This window comes from Bufo bufo, chromosome 2 (assembly GCF_905171765.1).
Source record: "Bufo bufo chromosome 2, aBufBuf1.1, whole genome shotgun sequence".
NCBI classification, from domain to species: Eukaryota; Metazoa; Chordata; class Amphibia; order Anura; family Bufonidae; genus Bufo; species Bufo bufo.
Window position 1 is genome coordinate 359,532,464 of NC_053390.1, and position 27,027 is coordinate 359,559,490.

The 27,027-nt window shown below is 47.1% G+C and overlaps 1 protein-coding gene across 1 annotated transcript in view; it reads left to right on the forward strand.

Moving 5' to 3' along the window:
* The first annotated feature begins 503 nt into the window (after positions 1 to 503).
* The window catches only part of JAK2 (Janus kinase 2), a 344,639-nt gene continuing 318,115 nt past the window's right edge, over positions 504 to 27,027 (forward strand). Inside the window, exon 1 of the mRNA XM_040417135.1 lies at positions 504 to 696. The gene's annotated coding sequence lies outside the window, so the exon portion shown is untranslated. The remainder of the gene's footprint in view (positions 697 to 27,027) is intronic.

The window sequence follows — 27,027 nt, forward strand, 5'->3', positions numbered from 1 at the left end:
ATCTGCAAATGTTCAAATTGCTAAAATATCATGTTATTCATGGAGAATGTTAATTTAAAAAAAAAAAACTCAACTCCCCCCTCAATTCACAAAGAAAAAAAAATATCTAAAAGTTACAGGTTCTCCAAAATGATACCAATAAAAAAGATACTCTTCAAGAAAACAAAACCTCACACACCTCAGTTCATGGAAGAAAAAGAAAGAAAAGTTATGGGGGTCAGCATAAGGTGACACAAAAAGGCGAGGCGAACAGTTGAAATCCTTGTTGCTGGTCGTGAAGCGGTTAATAAGGCCCATGTATAGCTCGGTGCCAAGTTAAAGCATTGGGACCACAGCACACTAATGCGCGCGTCTGTCCTCAGCAGCCCCGCCATTGCCTTCTGAACAGTCCCACTCCCTATCACCCCAGAGAACCGCCAAACTCCTCAGTGGAACGCACACAGCCCGCGCAGGAGCCGTACCACGTGACCGCCGAAGTCACATGGGTGCGTCACGTGGGCTGGCGACGTCAGAAGGTCCTTTCGGAGAAGGGGGAACTAGCCGCTACCCTGTCACCACCAGAGGAAGAGCGAAGGCGTAACTGCCCCACGCCTGGCAAGGGGGCATAGCAGGGACAAGCACGGTGCCTGCCAGGCTGGCAAATGAAGGCGCTGGGAGCTTTGTGACTTACTGGGAAGTGCCTCGGATATTCCCATGGTGAGTAATTAGCATGTATGTCCTGTGGTACATGGGTGACTGTGGTGACGGCTCCTCCGCTTCCTTGGTGGGCATCATAAGAAGCAGGGCATGTTGTGTACGAGCCTTCAGGGGTAGGGAGGCACTTTACCCAGCAATGACTTACCTTATCTGGGGACCTACCCACAACTTTGTTATTTTCCTGTCATTAGGAAGGGGGTGTTTCAGTGACAAGCCACTGGTATAGATCCAGCTGTGCCATAGCCCAGAAGGCGTCCTGAAGAACCAGTTTCTGTCTTACTCCTGGTTACACTAGAGGGGTTGTCACACTTATGGCATGGAGACTGTTAGAATAAAGAACCCATACTTGCTGTCCTGAGCGCCTTCCTTTCCAGCACCGCCACTCTGTTCTGCCTGCTGGGCTTTGCTGTCCTGATGGCAGCAGTGGCGTGTCCATATGCCGCACGTGACAACTGCAGCCAGTCAGTAGTCTCATGCTGTATACTGTTATAGGACTTCTCTAGCCTTAGGATTGGTCATCTTCCAGGACCTCTGCCTATAAGCTGTTTGGGGAGGCGTGAGCGTTGGGGCCTCTTCCTAGGTCATGTGATGTCACGTACAATGGTAACATAGCGCAGTTCCATTGAAGTGAATGGTATTGAAGGTGCCGGGTGGCCATTAACAGTGCAGACCGGCTATACACTGCTATCTTCATTAGCTAAATAAGAGGCTGCAGCCTAATTGGCCGTGCAGTTCTCGGCTGCACCCCAAACTACTCTGACCACGCCGTTTTGTCCTATCCTTGCCTGTCACATTGTAATCAATAGATGATCCTCTTATAAATAGTATTCTCGTGGCCTTGAGAGAAAAAGTTACCTTTTTGCAGCAGCTCTCCGTTTTGGTGACTTGAGGGGGCTCATATACCCTAGTAGAGCTTATTGATATGGATTGTCCTCGTCTAGCACCTCTGATTATCCTAAGGCTCCTTTCACATCACCGTTTCTCCTTTCTGTTCTTCGGCTCCGTTGAGGAGCAGGAGAACGGAAAGGACGGATTCTGAAGATAACTGAGACCTAACTAATAAGTATAATGGAGCCTAAAGACCCAAAGACTATAATGGGGTCCGTTCGGTGTCCGCTCAGAATATGATTTTTGAGCGGAGACGAAAGTCCTGCACACTGAAGCTGTTCAATATATTTTAGGAAGACGGCTGGATCAATTCAGGTAGGTGACCCAGCGCTTTGCTAAGGGTACCACATTGTCCTCAGATAGGGCAGAATAGAACTGCTGACAGATTCCCTTTGAGGGGGGAGGGGATGTTATACTCCGCCATTTTGTTGAATTTTTTTTGATGGCAAAAAGTAGGAGTTTTGTTTAGTTTCTGATATTGACTTCAAAAGCTGCAGAAAGCGAACCGTTTGAAAGCAGCCAGCGCCAAGGGTCCATTGTTTTCCACCGATCTGTGTTTCTGTAATTGGCTGGAGTGGTCATGTGTGTGCCTGTCCCAGTTTTTCTACTGGCGGAGCACCAAGGACCAGCAGCGCTGGGGCAGAGGGTGATTTAAAGAGGACCTTTTAAATATTATTACACTATGAACTAAGTATACAGACATGTAGACCGGCGCCCGGGGATCTCACTGCACTTACTATTATCCCCGGGCGCCGCTCCGTTCTCCCGCTATGCCCTCCGGTATCTCCGTTCCCTAAGTTATGGTAGGCGGAGTCTGCCCTTGTTCTTCTGTAGCGCTGGCCAATCGCATTGCAGCGCTCACAGCCTGGGAGAAAATTACCTTCCAGGCTGTGAGCTCTGCGCTGCGATTGGCCAGCGCTAGAGCAGAACAAGGGCAGACTCCGCCTACTATAACTTAGTGAGCGGAGATACCGGAGGGCATAGCAGGAGAACGGAGCGGCGCCCGGGGATAATAGTAAGTGCAGTGAGATCCCCGGGCGCCGCTCTACATGTCTGTATACTCAGTTCATAGTGTAATAATCTGTGAAAGGTCCTCTTTAAGAAGTGTGTGTGTGTGTGTGTGTGGGCATTTATTGCATTTGCAACTGGCGGGTTAAAGTTTTTTTTTGGTAAAATTACTCTTTAGGTTTGGGCTACACAGAGACTTTCTGTAGTGCTGCAGAGCTTGTGCAGGTACTTGCAGGAGCGGCGCAGGCACAAGATTGTCAGGGCTGGGAGAGATGCCAGGCCCTGTCAACCGTAGCGACACGGAGGGGCTTCTTCAGCCCCTCTCGAATCGCTCATCTCCAATCTGGACTAATGCACACCATTATTTTAACTATTTTAAAGCAAAAACCTGCTCTCCAGTGTAACTTTCATCCTTTTTATCATTTTATTATTTTTTGCTCGCATATCTGGTGCTCGTGTCTTTTCCTTTTCTGTGGATGGGCAGCAGCTGTCACATGTGGCACTAAGGCACCCGCATCTCTCCGAAGTGCATTGCAGTCAGCTCCCCTGCCCATATAGAAAATAGTACCTCACACACAAGCCATAAATAATTAGCATTATGGTATGTTACCCCCCCCCCCCCCTCCATCTTCCTTCTGCACTGCTTAGAGAGATATAGCTATATATGTCTTTCAATTTCCAAGTAGGAAGGAATGAATGAAGGGAGTCTGGGTCCCTTAAACTGCTTCTCTGTCAGATCAGTACCCCGCTATTGAGAGGAGAAGCTACTGAGCATGTCTGGTCCAATGCAGGAGATGGTGGACCAGGATTTCAGCCACAGGAGAAATGGCGGTGATCGCTACCAGGGAGAAAACTATCGTGGACAATATTTTTATTGCATGTACCTGTATATTGCAATACGACTTCATTTAAAACTTTTTGTTAACTATTGTGCTACAGCCGCTGTCCGGAGCAATTCATTGGGCCGTATGCAGTCTTCTGGACTGGTTAAAATCAATCGATGCTTTAAAAAAGTCACAGTGCAGCCTGGGCTACACGGCGGCTCTCCACCCCTGACTGCCACTACTTCTAGTGAATGTGTTCTGCAGAAGCTGTGACGCAATACAACGCGCTGTGTAGTCCTAGCCTTATATTGTCTCATTATTAGAGTATTGTCTTTTCTGCCATCTTTAGGAAACAAATGGGTTTTTGGATGATTTAATGACCCAGCTCAGTTTTGGAGAACCAGGACTGTCTTTGATCAGTAGGTCGCGCTGTGTATTCTCTCCCTTTACTTTGTCTTTATGCAGTTTGATTAGAATTTTGCTCTTTACAGATATGGCGTGCTTTGTCTGCCCTGAAATGTATTGTCTTGTATGCACGAAGTGGGACTATAGCTTTTTGGGTCACTAGAGGGCAGTCTTGTACATGTGTGGGGCTCTTACATAATGACTATAAGGCTGAATTTGTCAAAGAGGAACCAGTGCCCCCTCGCTCTCACAGGACATGTTTGGCCGCCCCACCGTTTAGATAGGTGTTTTTGAGTGATTTGTGCTATTCATGTGTGTTATATGAAATTATTAATAAGGGCTCTTTCACACGAACGTGTGAAGCCCGTGCTGTGGACCGCAAATTGCGGTCCGCAATGCACAGGCACCTTCCGTGGGGCAGGTGCATGGGGATCGCAGACCCCTTAACTTGAATGGGTCCGCGATCCTTCCATTCAGCAAAAAGATAGAGAAGTTCTATCTTTTTGTGGTGTGGAAGCACGGAACGGAACCCCAGAAAGCACTCCGTAGTGTTCCTTTCCGTTCTTCCATGATGCGGAATGGCCACGGAACGGTGCCCGTGTTTTGCGGATCCGCAAAACTGCAACGGGCTATACACGCTCGTGTGAATGACCCCTAAGAGTTGTCAGCCGTAGGGCTGAAGTTTTATCACCATCACCAATCGGTACCTCCATTTTGTAGTAAAGCAGATCTTGTTTTTCCCCTGTGGCATTACTTCTGCAGACGAGTCAACAGATACAGAATCTAACTGTTACCTAGGACACAAGTGAGTCATACCAGCCTTCGCTTCCTTGTTACATTTCTGTGGCACAGAGCTGGCATAGCATTAAGACCGCACGTGCAGCTCTGCTCGTGGTAGCAGTTGAGATTTAATGGGTAAAACATTTGTTTCATCCCTTGTATATACACTGTATAAGGATCTCGTCACAAATCTCATTATATTAATCCTGACTCGTTTAAGCTTTTAAAGGGAATCTGTCAGCTGATCTTCCTATATGTAACGCAAGCCAAGGCTACATAGTGCTGCCTAAAAAACCCCCACGTATTTCTGGACTGCAGAAAAATAACTTTGATTCTCTTGTGTTTTTGTCATGTAATGCGACACGGTCTGGCTCTTGTGTGTATCATCCATATTTACCTGAACAGGAGAGTAGATTAACTGACAGAGCAAGGCAAAAGTAATCAAGAACAGCAGAGTTAATCTAGGATGCTAAATCAATCCCTGCACTAATATTACACTACATGTCTAATACATAACAGATTTGTATGCAGATCAGGCCTTAAAATGGCCAGTGGGGCGTGTATAACTGTTATAAGAGCCCGCCTCTTGGCATGTTCCCTGTACCTCCTCTTGTGCCATCCAGTCCCCCCTCACCACTGCGATGTCCCGATTCTCCTTCAGCTCTGGCCAGCTGGTTGAGCGTTATCCCTCAGCGAGCTTGCGCACTGTATGCCTCGCCATAGACATTGGCCTCATCATACTTACTGTACGTGTGCAGAACCAGACGGAATTGAAGAGGATCGTAACGTCGTAGTGGAGAGGACGGACTGGATGGTGCAAGGGGAGGTTCAGGGAACATGTAAAGAGGCGTGCCTGTAGCAGTTATACATGCTAGGGACTTTGAGACCTAAAATTAAAGTTCTATTTCCGCACTTCAGAAATAGGGATAGTACTAAGAAAGGTAGGTTTTTTATTGTGTTAGGCAGCACTACGTAGCCTTGGCTTGGGTTACATATAGTAAGATTAGCTGACAGATTCACTTAAAACCTTTTTCCAGGACGTCCTCCATGACAGCACTACATGGAGGTTGTCTCCCCCGCCCACTATTGGGACAGGAAACAGAGAGAGGTTAAAAGCCCCCCCCCCCCCCCCACCCTCCTTCACCAGTGTTTTTTCCTGTCCCAATAATGGACGGGGCAGAGAGAAGGTCTCTCTTTGGACCTTGAAATTTTTTCTTACTTATTTCGCCGGGCTAAAACCCTTAAGCTGGGGTCCCTTAGCCTCCCAGCCCCTCCAGTACCTGTGGGTCATGCGGCTCACTGCTGGGAACGAAGATCCTAGGGGCTGGGGAACGGTAGCCGCAACCCAGCTGGGGCTCTGGGCTGCAGGATGCTTCCTCCAGGGGAGATTGCGCGTGAGTCAGAGCATCTTCTGTCACTTCCGGCCTTCTGCGCTGAGCCGGAAGTGATGTAGAGACGCCGGGGAAGGAGTGCGCATGCGCGTAACCTCCGACACCGGATACAGTATGGCGGCGCCCTGCAATCAATCCCCACGGCGAGGGACGCTGGAGGCCTGGCGTTCCGGCCTCGCGTCCCATCCTGATTTCCTAGGAATGACCGGAACAGGAATGGGAGGAGCATCCACGACAGGAGGGGTAAGTGCCAGTGGCATTTAAATTCTGGTTGGGCTAAGTGGGAGTCCCTCAGTTATGAATTCATCCAGTATGAGAGAGCAGTCCCCAGACCCTCCTGCCCAAGGACATGTGAGTACCCAGCACTACAATGGGGGTATAAGGATAGGTGTAGCAAAGCATTATAGCCTGCCTTTCTATCATCATGTCTCTTAGGGAGAAAAAGATTCTACCCTCAAAGTGGAGAGTAAAAAGAAGTCTAAAAGATGTGCTATCTGCAGCAAGAGGCTTCAGGACTCATATACAAAAAAGCTTTGTGCAGACTGTATTAATAAAATGATTAAAGAGGAACAGTCGTCCCTCTTAACAGACCTTAGGGCCATCATTAAAGAAGAAGTTAAAGCTTCAGTTTCCTCTCTGATAACGCCTAAGGTGGCTGAGCAAACCACCGGGATAAAAAGACCTAGAGAAGTCTTAGAGTCAGACCTGGAGGTTATAGAGGTGGAATATTCGGAAGAAGAGGTAGAAGAAGAGTCCTTGCCTTCCTCATCTCACGAGGAGAAACGTAAATACTGTTTCTCAACTGAGGACATGGATTCCCTCCTGACTGCTGTTAGGCAGACCATGGATATCTCGGACGAACCGACAAAGAGATCCATTCAGGAGGAAATGTTTGCTGGCCTAATAACAAAGAAGAGAAAGGTTTTTCCCTTTAATTCCAGTTTAAAGCAAATGATCTTGGATGAGTGGGAAGATGTAGAGAAGAAGCTTTTTATTCCTAGGGAATTTAAAAGTCGCTTATCTTTTGACAAGGAAGATACTAAATTATGGGAAGAAATCCCTAAAATAGATGCCCCAGTCGCCAGGGTAGCTAAAAAAACAGCGATCCCATTTGAGGACTCTTCCCAGCTGAAAGACCACATGGACCGCAAGGCTGATGGTCTCCTGAGAAAATCTTGGGAGGCTTCTGCGGCACTAATTTCAACCAACGTGGCATCCACATCAGTGGCTAGATCCCTATTAATGTGGTTATCTCAGCTGGAGAATCATCTGTCAATGGGAAACCCCCAGGGAAGACATTTTGGAGACTATCCCGCTCCTAAAGATGGCAACTGCCTTTACAGCGGACGCCTCGGCTGAGTCAGTCAGGTTCGCAGCTAAAAGTGGGGCCCTTCTGAACACCGCAAGGAGAGCTCTGTGGTTGAAGAACTGGTCTGGCGATCTTACTTCAAAGAATAAATGATGTGCAATAGGGATCGACCGATTTATCGGTTTGGCCGATATTATCGGCCGATATTGAGGATTTTGAACGTTATCGGCATCTATTTTGCCGATATACCGATAACGTATTGGGAACACAGAACGCGCTGCTCTCAGCGCTCTCTGTGTTCCCTCCGCAGCACAGGGGAGAAGGAAGCAGTGTCTCCTCCCCCTGTGCTGCTGCTGCCGCTGCCGCCAATGACAGAAGAGAAGACAAGAGGAGGGGAGGGGCTGTGGCCGCTGCGCCACCAATGAAGATAAGCCTTTCATTCATTCATATACAGGAGGCGGGAGCTGGCTGCAGAATCACATAGCCGGCTCCCGACCTCAATGAACGGCAGCTGCGATCCGCGGTAGTTAACTCCTCAGGTGCCGCGGATCGCAGCCACCGCTCATAGAGGTCGGGAGCCGGCTATGTGATTCTGCAGCCAGCTCCCGCCTCCTGTATATGAATGATTGAGAGACTTATCTTCATTGGTGGCGCAGTGCGCCCCCCCAAGCCCCCCAGTATTAATCATTGGTGGGGCAGTGCGCCCCCCACCCCAATCCCGGCCAATAGTAAAAACATTGGTGGCGCAGTGCGCCCCCCCCCCCCCCCCCACCCAGTATTACTCATTGGTGGCAGTGGCCACAGGATCCCCTCTCCCCTGCTCCTCCGATCGGAGCCCCAGCAGTGTAAGCCTGGGGCTCCGATCGGTTACCATGGCAGCCAGGACGCTATTGAAGCCCTGGCTGCCATGGTAAGCTCCATGCTGCTGTGTGCACAAAGCACTGAGCAGCAGGGACAGTGTGAGATCCTATTCACCCTGATAGAGATCTATCAGGGGGAATAGGACAAGGGTTCTAGTCCCTAAGGGGGCTAAAAGTTAGGTAAAAAAAAAAAACACAAAAATATTAAGTATAAATGAAAAAGATTTATAAAAAAAATACACATTAACAAAAAAAACAAAAAAATACACATTAACAATAAACATATTAATTTTCAGCAGATTTGTGTAGGAATTTTTTTTTTCTCAAAAATGAAAATTCCCAGAATATCGGTATAAATTATCGGCTATCGGCCTGAAAGTTCACAAATTATCGGTATCGGCCCTAAAAAATCTATATCGGTCGATCCCTAATGTGCAATTCCATTTTCAGGATCATATGTGTTTGGGCCTAGCCTGGATAAAATCCTTGAGAAAGCCTCAGATAAAAAAAAATAGGGTTTCCAGAGACCAAAACTAGAAAGACACATTTTTTTCGTAAAAAAAATTCCAGCCAAAGAACCAAACGTATAAAGATAAGGGAAAGTCGGGGAGATGGTCCTATCCAAAAGGGGGTAAGGGCAGAGGATTTCTGCTTAACCCCAACGCTTCCCAAGACAAACAATGACGCCAGGCCAGTCGGGGGGAGATTAAAATCTTTTCTCCCAGCATGGAGCCAAATAACTCAAAACCCATGGGTGCTCCAGATTATTCAAGAAGGATACAAGATAGAATTTATATTAGCTCCGCAACAAAAATTTGTGCTGACAGGGTACGGAGAAGGTACATCACAAGAAAACCTCTTAAAAGACGTTGCGAAATTAAGGAACCTAGGAGCTGTGACCCGCGTCCCTGTAGATCAGGAAGGCAGGGGCTACTATTCAAGATTATTCCTGGTCAAAAAGCCAGATAGTTCATTCAGAACCATAATCAACCTAAAACCCCTAAACGTCTTTATAAATTATCGCCGCTTCAAGATGGAATCAGTAAGATCAACGACACCCCTCATTTCTCAGGGAGCGGTAATGTGCACCTTGGACTTAAAAGATGCTTACTACCATGTGCCAATACATCCAGACCACCAAAAATTCCTAAGGTTCGCAGTAAGAGAAGCGGGGAAAATAAATCATTATCAGTTTCAATGCCTGCCCTTTGGGATATCAACAGCCCCTCGGGTATTTACAAAGCTGGTAATAGAGATAGTAGCCTTCCTCAGACTAAAGGGAATAAAGATTGTACCTTATTTAGACGATCTTATCCTAACCGCGGATTCCGCGATAGTACTAACGGAGCAAACACAGACGACAATTTCCCTCCTACAGGGCCTAGGCTGGATCATAAATTGGGAAAAATCAGACCTAGTACCAGAAACCAGAAACATTTTCCTTGGAACAATGCTAGATTCGAATCTACAGAGGTCTTTTCTTCCAGTTCAGAAACAACAAAACCTTGTCAAAAAGTTGAAAGCATTTCAGAAGAAATCTGTGTGCACCATCAGAGAGGCTATGAGCATTCTGGGCCTAATGACATCTTGTATATTCATGGTGCCGTGGAGTCAACATCACACAAAAGTCCTACAGAAAATGATTCTAGCGGTCTGGGATGTAGACCATCGTTCCATAGACCGGAAAATCCCTATAAAAGAGAATGCGCGGAGATCTCTGGATTGGTGGCAAATTCCAAGCAACCTATCAAAAGGAGTCTCCTGGAATCTAAGCCCATACACTGTAGTGACAACAGATGCCAGCCAACAAGGATGGGGTGCAAAGGTTGGAATCTACTACTTCCAGGGAACCTGGAACCAGACCATAAAAAACAGATCTTCAAATTTCAGAGAGCTTCAGGGCGTGTGGGAGACACTCAGACAGTCAAGATCTTCTGAGCGGACAGAATATAAGAATCCTATCAGACAATATGACAGCAGTCTCCTTCCTCAAACATCAAGGGGGAACAAAATATCCTCTCCTTCAGAATCTGACAAACAAGATCTTCTCCTGGGCAGAAGAGAATGTGCTGTCAATCTCAGCGGTACACCTACAGGGTTCAAGAAACCAGTCGGCAGATTTCCCCAGCAGACATTTTTATAGATCCAAACGAATGGACTCTAAACAGACAGGTGTTTCTAGAGCTGACATCAACTTAGGGGTACCCAGAGATAGATCTCTTTGCATCAAGGAAGAATGCACAAACAGCCTCCTTCTTCTCCCGAAATCCAGCCGATCATCCCACAGCAGTAGACGCCTTATCCCAGCTTTGGGACATGAAGCTAGCCTATGCGTTTCCTCCTTTCCCTCTGATTTCAATAGCTCTGAGGAAGATCAGCAGGGAATCATCCAGAGTGATCTTCATAGCTCCCTTTTGGCCAAAACAAGCCTGGTTCCCGGTTCTGTCCTCGCTAAGTCAGGAGAAACCGATCCCTCTCCCTCTCAGGCCAGACCTGTTGCATCAGGGTCCAATCTGGAATCCGGAAGTAACCAGGCTGAAATTAACAGTGTGGCTTCTGAAAGGGACTTGTTAAAATTACAGGGATTCTCAGACGGAGTAATATCCACCATTCAGAGAGGCCATAAACAGGTGACATCTGCAATTTATAATAAAATCTGGAAAAAATTCTGCTCCTGGATGACACTGAAAGAGAAGTACCCTCTACTCCCGAGTCTGGGAGATATTCTTGATTTCCTCCAGGAAGGGTTCAACATGGGCCTTAAACCCAGTACCCTTAAGGTTCAGCCTTAAGTTGGTTTTTAAATTACTCCCTTTCAGAAAATCGATGGGTAAACAGGTTTTTAAAGGGATTCTGTCACCTGCTTTTACCATTTTAAGCTGGCACCATCGCTATGTTGACTAAAGTACTTTATTTCCAGCACTCTTCTTTTTACTTTATTTCGTTTTGTAGTTTTGATATAAAAGCGCTTTTTCTGTTATGCTAATTAGGGTCCAAGGTGCCCAGAGGGGCGTTTTTTTCACTCTCCGGAGCCCAGTGACGCCCCCCTGCAGTGCCCAAGAAAGCCTCCTGATCATCAAATAACCTCCCACAGCCCCGGCAAACGGTTCCGCCCCCTCCCCACGTCATAGTCTACCTTATAGAAATGCCCCGTCCTTCTTCCTGTCTGCGGCCAGAAAACTCGCGCAGGCGCAGTACTGCCAGCGGCCTGCGCCTGCGCGATCATCAACGTCCTGAGGGCAACAGCGCTCAGGTCACATCACTTGGCTCGGCGCATGCCCAGTGAGACTTTTGAGGCGGTTTCCCTCAGGACGTTGATGATCGTGCAGGCCGCTGGCAGTACTGCACCTGCGCGAGTTTTCTGGCCGCAGACAGGAAGAAGGACGGGGTATTTCTATAAGGTAGACTATGACGTGGGGAGAGGGCGGAACCGTTACCGGGGCTGTGGGAGGTTATTTGATGATCATGAGGCGTTCTTGGGCACTGCAGGGGGGCGGCACTGGGTTCCGGAGAGTGAAAAAAACGCCCCTCTGGGCACCTTGGACCCTAATTAGCATAACAGAAAAAGCGCTTTTATATCAAAACTACAAAACGAAATAAAGTAAAAAGAAGACTGCTGGAAATAAGGTACTTTAGTCAACATAGCGATGGTGCCAGCTTAAAATGGTAAAAGCAGGTGACAGAATCCCTTTTAAAGGCAACCACGCGGATTAGACCAACATTAAGATCCCCGGTCCCACCTTGGGATCTGTCGCTAGTTCTTAATGCCCTAACAAAACCACCCTTTGAACCCTTACATGAAAGCAGCTTAAAGGGACACTGACAGGCCCAATAAGCATATTTAGGTATATATATGACAGTACAGGTCTTATCAAGTGTATTAAAATCATCTAAGTATCCCCCCTGTCCACCTTATAAATACCGAAAACTAAAGTCTTATAACCTGCTTGTCTCGTCTCCAATCTGCCCAAGGGGCGGCGTTTCATCTCAAAATGCGCCCAGCCAGCCGCTCCCAACTGCCGTTCTGAAGCCCCGCCCAGCTCATCAATATTCACTTCGCTGGGCGGCGGCTACAACTCTCCCCGACTCAAGATCCTGCGCATGGCCAATTCAATCCTCTGGGCATGTCCTCCGTCTAATCTTCAGCGCATGCGCCCGGCCCGGGTCAAATCGCGCCTGCGTACAGACAGTCTGCGTCTTAGAGGCCGCTGCAGCCTCTGCTTTATGCGCATGGGCACTTGAGTCGGGGAGAGTTGTAGCTGCCGCCCAGCGAAGTGAATATTGTTGACCTGGGCGGGGCTTCAGAACGGCAGTTGGGAGCGGCTGGCTGGGCGCATTTTGAGATGAAACGCCACCCCTTGGGCAGATTGGAGACGAGACAAGCAGGTTATAAAACTTTAGTTTTCGGTATTTATAAGGTGGACAGGGGGGATACTTAGATGATTTTAATACACTTGATAAGACCTGTACTGTCATATATATATACCTAAATATGTTTATTGGGCCTGTCAGTGTCCCTTTAAGAAACTTAACCTTAAAAATGATGTTTCTAGTAGCTATCACATCAGCTCGTAGACTAGGAGAAATCCAAGCCCTTACTATCCGTGAGCCAGACCTTCCAATTTGCGAGGATAGAGTCATACTAAGGTTAGACCCATCCTTTATACCTAAGGTGGTTTCTTCCTTTCACCGTAATCAGGAAATAGTACTACCAACATTCTATACAGATCCGAAGACCGAAAGGGAGAAGGAGTTCCATCTTCTAGATGTTAGACGTTCTCTCCTTTCCTACCTAGACGTTACCAGTACCTTCAGATTGGACTCAAATCTGTTTATTCAGTTTTCAGGCCGCAACAAGGGCAAGAAGGCTTCTAAAACGACATTAGCAAGATGGATTCAAATGGTCATTAAAGAGGCCTATCAGGGCCAGGGACTTCCCTGTCCTCAAGACGTTAGGGCTCATTCAACGAGAGCAGTCTCGGCTTCATGGGCCCAACAGATATGTAAGGCAGCCACCTGGGCAAGTTCCCAGACCTTTTGTAAGCATTACAGATTAAATGTGTCCGGGAATAATGATTAGTCATTTGGACGTAAAGTTCTTCAGGCTGCGGTCCCTCCCTAGTTTTGGATTAATTTGGTATTCCTACTCCATGTAGTGCTGTCATGGAGGACGTCCTGGAAAGTAAGAATTAGTCTTACCGGTAATGATATTTCCAGGAGTCCGACATGACAGCACTAGTAGTTCCCTCCCTAATGTTTAGAGTATTTTTTCTTTCGTATTACGATACCCATTATTGTGTGATAATCTATAAAACACTGGTGAAGGTGGGGGGGGGGGGGGGAGCTTTTAACCTCTCTCTGTTTCCTGTCCCAATAGTGGGCGGGGGAGACAACCTCCATGTAGTGCTGTCATGTCGGACTCCTGGAAATATCATTACCGGAAAGACTAATTCTTACTTTTTTAAGGAAATGTGTCACCAAAAATGCTTATCTGCCAGTTAAAACCAGATAGTGACACGTCGCCTTTTTTCTAATCTGTTTTTTATTTTCTGATTACAGATTTATTTAATCTATTTCCTGAACATAATTATGGGGTCGGCCATTTTGCCTGAGCTGTCCTTAACAGCATTTAGAAAGCATTGGTAACATTGCTTTACAGCAGCCCTATGGGCCATAGACACAATGATCAGGAGGGGACATCATTGACGTCTATGGGAGAGTTTTCTAGACATGCTCTGTGACCTGTGCAGAGGTCATTGTACAAGGAAAGAATAGGTAGCCGTGACAATCACTTATTGTGTATGGTGAATCCTTTCTTATCTATACACAGAGGTGATTTACAGGCAGGATAAGGGCTCTTTCACACCTGCGTTCTTTTCTTCCGGCATAGAGTTCCGTCGTCGGGGCTCTATGCCGGAAGAATCCTGATCAGTTTTATCCTAATGCATTCTGAATGGAGTGAAATCCGTTCAGGATGCATCAGGATGTCTTCAGTTCCGGAACGTTTTTTGGCCGGAGAAAATACTGCAGCATGCTGCGCTTTTTGCTCCGGCCAAAAATCCTGAAGACTTGCCGCAAGGCCGGATCCGGAATTAATGCCCATTGAAAGGCATTGATCCGGATCCGGCCTTAAAGGGACACTGACAGGGCCAAAAAGCATATTAAGGTGTATATATATATGACCGTACAGGTCTTATAAAGTGTATAAGAATCATGTAAGTATCCCCCCTGTCCACCTTATAACTACAGTAATGTGAAGTCTTATAACCTGCTGGAATCGGGTTCAATCTGCCCAAGGGGCGGTGTTTCACCTCAGCTTGCGCCCAGCCAGCCTCGCCACAACTGCCGTTTGAAGCGCCGCCCAGCTCATCAATATTCACTTCGCTGGGCGCCGCTGGGCGGCTACTAGTGTCCCCGGCTATCTTCAGCGCATGCGCCCGGCACCCTCACTGGCCGGGATCGCATCGCGCCTGCGCACAGTCTCATTCTCAGAGGCAGCCTCTGAGAATGAGACTGTGCGCAGGCGCGATGCGATCCCGGCCAGTGAGGGTGCCGGGCGCATGCGCTGAAGATAGCCGGGGACACTAGTAGCCGCCCAGCGAAGTGAATATTGATGAGCTGGGCGGTGCTTTAAACGGCAGTTGTGGCGAGGCTGGCTGGGCGCAAGCTGAGGTGAAACACCGCCCCTTGGGCAGATTGAACCCGATTCCAGCAGGTTATAAAACTTCACATTACTGTAGTTATAAGGTGGACAGGGGGGATACTTACATGATTCTTATACACTTTATAAGACCTGTACGGTCATAAATATACCTTAATATGCTTTTTCGCCCTGTCAGTGTCCCTTTAAGCTAAACGTCGTTTCGGCGCATTGCCGGACCCGACGTTTAGCTTTTTCTGAATGGTTACCATGGCTGCCGGGACGCTAAAGTCCTGGCAGCCATGGTAAAGTGTAGTGGGTTGCGGGGGAGCAGTATACTTACCGTCCGTGCGGCTCCCGGGGCGCTCCAGAGTGACGTCAGGGCGCCCCAAGTGCATGGATCACGTGATCGCATGGATCACAGCATCCATGCGCATGGGGCGCTCTGACGTCATTCTGGAGCGCCCCGGGAGCCGCACGGACTGTAAGTATACCGCCCCCCCGCTCCCCGCTCCTACTATGGCAACCAGGACTTTAATAGCGTCCTGGCTGCCATAGTAACACTGAAAGCATTTCGAAGACGGCTCCGTCTTCAAATGCTTTCAGTACACTTGCGTTTTTCCGGATCCGGCGTGTAATTCCGGCAAGTGGAGTACGCGCCGGATCCGGACAACGCAAGTGTGAAAGAGGCCTTAGATAAGCAGATAACTACAGTAAAGAGATCTGTAACAGTCAAAGAAGTGGTATCTTTTATTAGGCTTAAAGGGAACCTGTCACCGGGATTTTGTGTATAGAGCTGAGGACATGGGTTGCTAGATGGCCACTAGCACATCCGCAATATCCAGTCCCCATAGCTCTGTGTGCTTTTATTGTGTAAAAAAAACGATTTGATACATATGCAAATTAACCTGAGAGGAGTCCTGTCCCTGAGATGAGTCATCTCGCATTACCTTTAGGCCCCTTTCACACTAGTGAGTTTTCCGCGCGGGTGCAATGCGTGACGTGAACGCATAGCACCCGCACTGAATCCTGACCCATTCATTTCAATGGGTCTGTGTACATGAGCGTTGTTTTTCACGCATCAGTTCTGCGTTGCGTGAAAATCGCAGCATGTTCTATATTCTGCGTTTTTCACGCAACACTGGCCCCACAGAAGTAAATGAAGCTGCGTGAAAAATTGCATCCGGAAGCAAGTGCGGGTGTGATGCGTTTTTCACTGATGGTTGCTAAGAGATGTTGTTTGTAAACCTTGAGTTTTTTATCACGCACGTGAAAAACGCATCAAAACGCATTGCACCCGCGCGGAAAAAACTGAACGCAATCGCAGACAAAACTGACTGAACTTGCTTGCGAAATGGTGCGAGTTTCCCTGAACGGATTCGGACCTAATCCGTCATGCTCGTGTGAAAGAGGGCTTAAGGGCTCTTTCACACTTGCGTTGTCTGGCTCCGTCGTGTACTCTATTTGCCGGAATTACACGCCGGATCCGGAAAAACGCGTAAGAACGCATAATTTTTTCTTTCCGGATGCGTCTTTCCGGCTTTTTTGGTAAGAGACTGATCCGGAAATCCTGAAGCCAATATCAACGTTTTTTTTTTCCTGTTGGCTTCAGGATTTCCGGATCAGTCTCTTTTCGCGCCAGCCAAGTCCTTCCTACTTCCTGACGCAGGCGCAGACGCAACTTCTGGATCCGTCGTTGCGTCGTAACAACTGAAGATGTTAGGACGGATCTGGAATAATACATTTCAATGGGCTATTATTCCGGATCCGTCGATGCGGCAAGTGTTTAGGATTTTTGACCGGAGCAAAAAGCGCAGCATGCTGCAGGATTTTCTCCGGCCAAAAAACGTTCCGGTCCTGAACTGAAGACATCCTGATGCATCCTGAACGGATTTCTCTCCATTCAGAATGCATGGGGATAATCCTGATCAGGATTTTTCCGGCATAGAGCCCCGACGACGGAACTCTATGCCGGAAAACAAAAGCGCAAGTGTGAAAGAGCCCTAAGCTAGGTTCACATCTGCATGGGGGGGGGGGGGGGTCCGTTAGGGAGCCGATAAAATAATAGGCCCCATTATATAGTCACTTGACAGAAATGGCTTTTTCATTAATTTCGGAGAAGAGCAACGGAAATAAATTATGATAAAGTGATCGAAGCCCTGTAGATAATGAGCTTACATGGATTTAAGAATTTACTCATGACTTTATAGAATATAGAAAACAAATCTAAGATTGTTAGAAGAAAATCATTACATGGGATCAGTCACTGATTTTTGGCTAATTATTATTATTGATGATATTGACCAATCAATAAAACACCCCTGAGCTCTGTGATCCTATGGAACCTAATTGTGATGCGAGTCTAAGGGCTGTTTCACACGAGCGGATGCCGTGCGTGACATCCGCTCCGTGAATGACAGCCAAGACCCGATGCAGACTGCAGAAGCACGGAGCAGTAACATGACTGATAATGCTCTGTGCCTCTCTGTGATCTCTTTACTACGAAATCACAGTGAGATAAAGTTGTCACTGTGATTTCGTAGTAAAGAGATCACAGAGAAGCACGGAGCATTATCAATCATGTTAATGCTCCGTGCTTCTGCAGTCTGCATCGGGTCTTGGCTGTCATTCATGGAGCGGATGTCACGCACGGCATCCGCTCGTGTGAAACAGCCCTAAGGGCTCTTTCACACGAGTGGATCCTGTGCTTGTTTAAGAGATCTTTAAGGCTGCTTTTACAGTTGTTTTGTTAAAGCGTTTATCCAACCCCTATAATGACCCCCGCCCCCAATGCCTGGGCCCCTCATATAGGTTATACTTACCCCGGCACCCGCGCCGCTCCTGATGCCCACACGGCCGCCGCTGCATCTTCCTGTTGTGCAGATCAAAACATCTGGGGGGCATTGGGGGGGGGGGGGGGGGGGGTCATTATAGCCGGTATTGAGCTGTGGCAGAGGATCTCAATACTGGCATTAAATGGATCGGTTTTGATTTTGCACATCAGGATGCATCCGTTCTGTTAGTTTGCTGTTGTATGAAATCAAAATGAAAAAAATATATATATTTTAAATACACTAAATACATTTTTTTAGGCTCCTAAAAACGGATCCATAACCATGGACTTACATTGTTTTCAGTGACGGATCCGTTTTTTTCCGTTTTTATGACCTGACACAAAACGGAATGCTGACAGAACGGAAGACCTCCTGATGCATCCTGGACGGATCTCTTTCCATTCAGAATGCAGGACGACTAAATGGAAACGTTTTTTTTCCGGTATTGAGATCCTCTGCCGAATCTCACTACCGGAAAACAACACCGCAAGTGTGAAAGTGGCCTAAGATCTGCTGATGCAAACTGAAAGGAGGATGAATGAAGGTTACACATTTGTTTGCCCCCTTTTGTTTTTCATTTAGTCTGCAGCACTTCCCCCGCCAACCAGTCACACAACAGTAGTTTGCACGTTTGTCGACTGATTACCACTGTTTGCACGGTGCAGTGATAAAGAATGATAGGTCAGCAGCCCATCTAAAAGGACCCTAGACAATTTTATTTTCTACCATAGCTCTGCATGAAGTGAAGTCATTGAAACTATACCCATTCCTGCCTTTGGCATGCGGTACACTCATTTCGAGACCTATTTTGGATTGCGGGAATTGGATTTAGAACAATATTAGATATTGTTACTTAGGCCTCTTTCAGACGGGCGTTGCGGGAAAATGTGCGGGTGCGTTGCGGGAACACGTGCGATTTTTCCGCGCAAGTGCAAAACATTGTAATGCGTTTTGCACTCGCGTGAGAAAAATCGTGCATGTTTGGTACCCAAACCCGAACTTCTTCACAGAAGTTCGGGCTTTGGATCGGGGTTGTGTAGATTGTATTATTTTCCCTTATAACATGGTTATAAGGGAAAATAATAGCATTCTGAATACAGAATGCATAGTAAAATAGCGCTGGAGGGGTTAAAAAAAATAAAAAAATAATTTAACATCCCTTAACTTGCTCGTGCTGCCGACATCTCGTCTGTCTCCTTCTTTGCTGAACAAGACCTGTGGTGAGCATTCATTTCAGGAACAGGACCTGTGGTGACGTCACTCCGGTCATCACATGACCCATCACATGACCCATCACCATGGTAAAAGATCATGTGATGACTGGAGTGACGTCACCACAGGTCCTGTTGCTGCAGTGAATGCTCACCACAGGTCCTGTTCAGCAAAGAAGGAGACAGACGAGATGCCGGCAGCGCAAGCAAGTGGATTAAGGGGAGTTAAATTATTTTTTATTTTTTTTAACCCCTCCAGCGCTATTTTACTATGCATTCTGTATTCAGAATGCTATTATTTTCCCTTATAACCATGTTATAAGGGAAAATAATAATGATCGGGTCTCCATCCCGATCGTCTCCTAGCAACCGTGCGTGAAAATCGCACCGCATCCGCACTTGCTTGCGGATGCTTGCGATTTTCACGCAACCCCATTCACTTCTATGGGGCATGCGTTGCGTGAAAAACGCAGAATATAGAGCATGCTGCGATTTTTACGCAACGCACAAGTGATCACCGCTCATGTGAACAGCTCCATAGAAATGAATGGGTCGGTATTCAGTGCGGGTGCAATGCGTTCAACTCGCGCATCGCATCCGCGCGGAATACTCGCCCGTGTGAAAGGGGCCTTAGTCATTAGTAGAACAGATTTAGAACAGCTTTATTAGTCACCTTTTTTAATCTCTGTTTCAACTTCATTATATTAAACAGTATATTTTTTTACTTTCTGTAATTAAATCAGTGACTGATTTCATCTTGCTCAAAGGAACTGTTTTCTTGAGAGTATTCTTTCTTGTGCACATTGTGAAAGTACATATTTGGCATTGCAGATCCGGAGCAACGCTTTTTCAGATACATAAATATTCTGATGTTCTGTACATAAGTAGTGGGCACTCATACACTCAAATGGGTTCATAGAGGTTGACCAGAGCAATGGGGAGCAGGTAAGTATGAATCTTTCACTTACTTAGGCAGGCTGCAAGCATTAGGTAAAACTACTTATTCTCAGACAACCCTTTTACCGCGTATCTACTCTTTCATATGACTTTAGAGAATAAGCTGGCAAATTTGTATACATGAATCATATCACTATACTCGTCATTATATGACTTGTATCTGCCTTTTTTTTTTTTTTTGTAGTATCCACTCTCTGATCTCACTGACTCACTCCCTAATTTTCTGTTTTCCCTGAGATGGTGGTTGTGGTGAGTGGAGAGTATCTATTACGATGTCACGAAAATCTGCTTCTTAAAGAGGACCTTTCACCAGAATAAAACATCTAAACTAACTATACAGACATGTAGAGCGGCGCCCCCTACGCTTACTGTTATACCTGGGCGCCGCTCCGTTCTCTCGTTATAGCCTCCGGTATCTTCATAGTTAGGCTCCACCCAGGGGAACCTGACAGCGTCTCTTTCTCCTATGCTGTAGCGCTGGCCAATCGCAGCGCTCAGCTCATAGCCTGAGAGTTTTTTTTTCTCTCTCAGGCTATGAGCTGAGCGCTGCGATTGGCCAGCGCTACAGCATAGGAGAAAGACGCCGTCAGGTTCCCCTGGGTGGAGCCTAACTATGAAGATACCGGAGGCTATAACTGGAGAACGGAGCGGCGCCCAGGTATAACAGTAAGTGCAGGGGGATCCCTGGGCGCCGCTCTACATGTCTGTATAGTTAGTTTAGATGTTTTATTCTGGTGAAAGGTCCTCTTTAACCTTCTCACTCAGAAACAAATTAACATTATAGAGAAGTGCTGAGCAGTATTGATGTGAGTAAAGCACATAGGTACAATATGGCACGTACTATTAGCTGCTCAACCCTTTAGGTCCATCTGTTTTGATCCTCAATCTGCAGCTCATTCTTTGTGTACTTCTTTGTCATCCCTCTGAAGGATCAGATTACAAGCTCTCAATCTGTTTTGGTGTCTCAAGATGGATTTATCACAGAATTCAGAGTGAATGTAAAGCTTATATTACACCTGCAGATTATGCAAGCAATTGTTGGGAGGGAAGCGTTTCTCCCAGCATCGCCTGCTTGCTAGCTATATGACATCACTCGTCCCCATACTGAGTGATTGTTTGATGGCAGCAGAGCACTGATTACACAGCACGATCTGCCACTGACAAATGAGGATTTTTAAGCCTGCTAAAATATTTAAATTCGTTCTTCTGGTATTACACTACCAAATCATCGCTAATGAGCGTTCAAACAAACACTTGTTAGCATTGATCTTAACAGTTATCTGCTGGTGGTGTAATATAAGCTTTAGTTTAGGAAAAGGGAAAGAATAGAACTGATAACTGGAGAACAAGGCATTTTTCTGTAATAACATATATTACAAAGTTATGTGAAAGTACAGTGACCATTTGGCAGTTAAAGGGGTATTCCCATCTTGTTCATCATGTTTCATTTAATTCTATACCCCCCATTGAGCCTTTCACTAAATATAATGCTTTTTTAAAATCCTATTGTTTTCTTAAAAAAATAGAAAAATCACATTCTATAGTTTATATTCGCTGCCCATGGATACGGCCACCGATCGCCGGCCGCATGCATGGGCCGCGCTTGCGCAGAGCTCACCCATGGCCGGCCTCTCTTAGTTTCCAGGAGCGTGCACGTCGCGCGGCCGCGCATGCGCAGATCAATCTTTCTTCGTGCCGCGACTCCAACGCAGCACAAAGGAAGATAGTTTAGCGCATGCGCGGCCGCCCGAACAGTTTGTGGGAGGAAGAGACGTCCGGACAGCGTTGGAGAGCCAGCGGAGGATCGGGACACAACTTTAGAAGGGGTGAGTATTTTGTTTACATGCACCACCAATTCCAGCAACGATTGGGGGGTGATGGAGGCACTTGGGGGGGGGGGCTGATGGAGGCACTTGGGGGGGGGGGGTCTGATGGAGGCACTTGGGGGGGGGGGGGGGGCTGATGGAGGCACTTGGGGGGCTGATGGAGGCACAATGGTGGCTGTTTGAGGCGCATATGGTGGCTGTTGGCGGCATATGGTGGCTGTTGGCGGCATATGGGGGGGCTGATGGATGTAGCAGAGCTGAATATGCTGCTGTTCAGCCATAGTTTTAGTGGGGAAGGGAATAGACAGATGTAGCAGAGCTGTATATTTGGCGGGTCAGCATCCATGCTGGTGGAAGAGAGAAACTGATGTAGCAGAGCTGAATACGCTGCTGTTAAGACATAGTTCTAATGGGGAAAGGAATATACAGATGTAGCAGAGCTGTATATGTGGCGGGTCAGCATCAGTGCTGGTGAAATAGAAAAACAGATGTAGCAGAGCTGAATATGCGACTGTTCTGACACAGTGCTGGTTGAAGAGATAAACAGACAGATGTAGCAGAGCTGTATATGAAGCTTTTCAGACACAGTGCTAGTGGGAGAGTAGAATAAAGATGTAGCAGGGCTGTATAGGAAGCCATTCAGCCAAAGTGATGTAAGGCTGCTTTCACACTTGCGTTGTCCGGATCCGCCGTGTACTCCATTTGCCGGAAGTGCCCGCTGGATCCGTAACACCGCAAGTGAACTGAAAGCATTTGAAGACTGATCAGTCTTCAAAATGCATTCAGTGTTACTATGGCAGCCGCTATTAAAGTCCTGGTTGCCAAAGTAGTAGTGGGGAGCGGGGGAGCAGTATACTTACCGTCCGTGCGGCTCCCGGGGCGCTCCAGAATGACGTCAGAGCGCCCCATGCGCATGGATGATGTGATCCATGCGATCACGTCATCCATGCGCGTGGGGCGCCCTGACGTCACTCTGAAGCGCCCCGGGAGCCGCACGGACGGTAAGTATACTGCTCCCCCGCTCCCCACTACACTTTACCATGGCAAACAGGACTTTAGCGTCCTGGCAGCCATGGTAACTATTCAGAAAAAGCTAAACGTCGGATCCGATAATGTGCCAAAACGACGTTTAGCTTAAGGCCGGATCCGGATTAATGCCTTTCAATGGGCATTAATTCCGGATCCGGCCTTGCGGCAAGTGTTCAGGATTTTTGGCCGGAGCAAAAAGCGCAGCATGCTGCGGTATTTTCTCCGGCCAAAAAACGTTCCGGTCCTGAACTGAAGACATCCTGATGCATCTTGAACGGATTTCTCTCCATTCAGAATGCATTGGGATAATCCTGATCAGGATTTTTCCGGCATAGAGCCCCGACGACGGAACTCTATGCTGGAAAAGAACAACGCAAGTGTGAAAGAGCCCTTAGGGGACTGCAGAAGACACATGTAGCTGTATATGCATCTATAAAGATACATAGTGTAAGGTTTATACACAACTGGAGTACAGCTGTAATGGAAACAAATCTGCATCAGTTCTGGTGGGTGGGGGTTGGTCAAGCTTTTTAGCTAATGTATAATATGGAATTATAGTTTTTGATGCACAGAATGGGTTTGTAAAAGTATAGACTGAGATTTTATGTGTAAAACTGTGCAGAACAGCCAGGTGTTACTGTACACTGAGCTCACTTCACATGGCTCTCTGATTCCCCAGCAGGGGGAGGGGCCTCACAGACACTGCAGGCTGCCAGACTGATGAGTCATACTCTTCACATGAACTAGCAGCAAGGACTGAGTTCTCAGTGTGATGTCATAAGGAGGTGTGGCCGGCCTTCACTCAAACTGCCTAAGCACGCCCAGCCTTAGCAGCAGAAAACCAGGAAGTGAACAGCTAGCTGGCAGCAAATGAGGATGAAGTAGCAAGATGGGAATACCCCTTTTAATGCAATATTTTATTGAAACCTGATGGATTAAATCTGAAAGTTTACACTTCGATAAATCCATTGTCCACATAGATTATACCCATCTAGTAGCACGCTGGACTTCCTTTGGCATTAAGCAATTCCTTTGGCATTCCTCTAAGTGTTGAAATGGTTTTGCAAGAATGATGGTCCTTGCAGACAGGATAGCTTTTCGCAGTTGCCGCAGGTTAGGTGGAGGTACCGACATACTCTGAACATCCCATTCTATCTTATTCCACGGATGCTGTATAGGATTAAGATCTGGGGACTGTGGAGGCTAGGGACGAAGGGAAAACGTTCCTGAATCCAGTCCATGACTGTACAACCATTTTAGCATGGTCCATTGTCCTGCCTAAAGTGTCCTTCTGTCATAAAAAGCTGCCATAATGGGATGAACTTGGTCAGCCACAATGCTTATGTAAGGCCTCTTTCACACTTGCGTTGTCCGGATCCGGCGTGTACTCCACTTGCCGGAATTACACGCCGGATCCGGAAAAACGCAAGTGTACTGAAAGCATTTGAAGACGGAACCGTCTTCCAAATGCTTTCAGTGTTACTATGGCACCCAGGACGCTATTAAAGTCCTGGTTGCCATAGTAGGAGCGGGGAGCGGGGGAGCGGTATACTTACAGTCCGTGCGGCTCCCGGGGCGCTCCAGAATGACGTCAGAGCGCCCCATGCGCATGGATGACGTGATCCATGCGATCACGTGATCCATGCGCTTGGGGCGCCCTGACGTCACTCTGGAGCGCCCGGGGAGCCGCACGGACGGTAAGTACACTGCTCCCCCGCTCCCCGCTACACTTACCATGGCTGTCAGGACTTTAGCGTCCCGGCAGCCATGGTAACCACTCTGAAAAAGCTAAATGTCGGCTCCGGCAATGCGCCGAAACGACGTTTAGCTTAAGGCCGGATCCGGATCAATGCCTTCCAATGGGCATTAATTCCGGATCCGGCCTTGTGGCAAGTGTTCCGGATTTTTGGCCGGAGCAAAAAGCGCAGCATGCTGCGGTATTTTCTCCGGCCAACAAACGTTCCGTACCGGAACTGAAGACATCCTGATGCATCCTGAACGGATTACTCTCCATTCAGAATGCATTAGGATAATCCTGATCAGGATTCTTCCGGCATAGAGCCCCGACGACGGAACTCTATGCCGGAAGACAATAACGCAGGTGTGAAAGAGCCCTAAGCCTACTGTTAAAACGTTAATTTGCAGGTATCAGAGGACCCAGGGTGTGCCAAAAAGACCTTCCCTAGCCACTACTCCACCTGCCTTAACTGCTCATACCTGACAGGAAGGGTTGATCAGTTCATGCTGCTTGACCCAATTTCATCATCATGGTGCAATAGTAATCTGGATTCATCTGACTAGACAATGTTTTTGCACTCCTTAGTGATACAATTTTTGACTGTTTACTACCTATTCATCAGAACGCTTCTTGATATCCTCCTCTGACCTCTTTCGTTGACAAGTTATGTCCATAGGATACTCGTTTGCTAGATGTTTTTCCTCAATTACCACATTCTTGGTATACTGTCGACACCGTTGCATGAGAAAATCCCAGAATGTGTTGGTAGGTTTTGAAGTACTAGCCCCAGCTAGTCGAGCTCTGATAACCATGCCTCAGGGATCAGGTCTCTAGTTGTCGTATAGGGCAACTCCAGGTATGAAAGGGCAGGTGACTGTAATATAGTGGCCATTCAGTATGCTAGGAGCCAGGAATAAGCAGGTTCTTAGACATTGATGGAACAAAATTCTAGACAAGACAGGGGAGTCCCAGAATAAAAAAAAAAAAATCAACATACTAAAAGTTTTAAAATTCCAAATAAAATAACTTTAGCTAAACAAATAACTTTACTATATCAACTAAAAGTGGTTGTGCAGTGGAGTAATAGTGATCATCTATCTTCAGGATAGATCATCAATATCAGATCGGCAGGGGTCTTACTCCTGGCGCCTCCAGCGGCACTTTTACGAGCTGTGTTTCCTCTTCAAAATTTATCTGCATGTCGTCTCTTCTTAGCAGCAGTGCCGTAGTCAAAACAGCAACGTTTCAGGCCTATATTTTAAACGGCCCTTTTTCAAGCTATTGAGTGCACTCCTTACGTGTGTATGGCTGTCGCATGCGAGTATTCCGCGTGGATGCGATGCGTGAGTTGAACGCATTGCACCCGCACTGAATACCGACCCATTCATTTCTATGGGGCTGTTCACATGAGCGGTGATTTTCACGCATCACTTGTGCGTTGCGTGAAAATCGCAGCATGCTCTATATTCTGCGTTTTTCACGCAACGCAGGCCCCATAGAAGTGAATGGGGTTGCGTGAAAATCGCAAGCATCCGCAAGCAAGTGCGGATGCGGTGCGATTTTCACGCACGTTTGCTCGGAGACTATTGGGATGGAGACCCGATCATTATTATTTTCCCTTATAACATGGTTATAAGGGAAAATAATAGCATTCTGATTACAGAATGCATAGTAAAATAGCGCTGGAGGGGTTAAAAAAAATGAAAAAATAATTTAACTCACCTTAGTCCACTTGATCGCGATGCTGGCATCTCCTTCTGTCTCCTTTGCTGAACAGAACCTGTGGTGAGCATTCTTTACAGGTAAAGGACCTGTGGTGACGTCACTCCGGTCATCACATGACCCATCACATGATCTTTTACCATGGTGATGGATCATGTGATGACCGGAGTGACGTCACCACAGGTCCTGTTCAGCAAAGGATACAGAAGGAGATGCCGGGCTGCGCGATCAAGTGGATTAAGGTGAGTTAAATTATTATTATTATTATTTTTTTAACCCCTCCAGCGCTATTTTACTATGCATTCTGTATTCAGAATGCTATTATTTTCCCTTATAACTATGTTATAAGGGGAAATAATACAATCTACAGAACACCGATCCCAAGCCCGAACTTCTGTGAAGAAGTTCGGGTTTGGGTACCAAACATGCGCGATTTTTCTCACGCGAGTGCAAAACGCATTACAATGTTTTGCACTCGTGCGGAAAAATCGCGGGTGTTTCCGTAACGCACCCACACATTTTCCCGCAACGCCCGTGTGAAAGAGGCCTTAGTGGGGAGCGTGTCTCCACAGTTAAAGGAGTTTTTGATCGGTGGGGGTCAGACACCCGGTCCCGACAATCAGCTGTTTGAGAAAGCACTGGTGCTCCTATGAGCGCCGAGGCCTTTTCTGTGCTTACCAAGCACAGCGCCGTTCATTGTATAGCAGCTGTGCATTGTATCGCACTCGGCCCCATTCACTTCAATGGTGCTGAGCGCGATACCAAGCACACCCGCTATACAATGTACGGATGCAGACCCATTTTGTGGACGTGTGAATGGACCATAACTGCTGCTGCCTGTATCTATGGAAAGATGCAGTGAGGGCAGCAGCAGTCAGTGTGGAGTCAGTTACTAATGCACAAAATGGG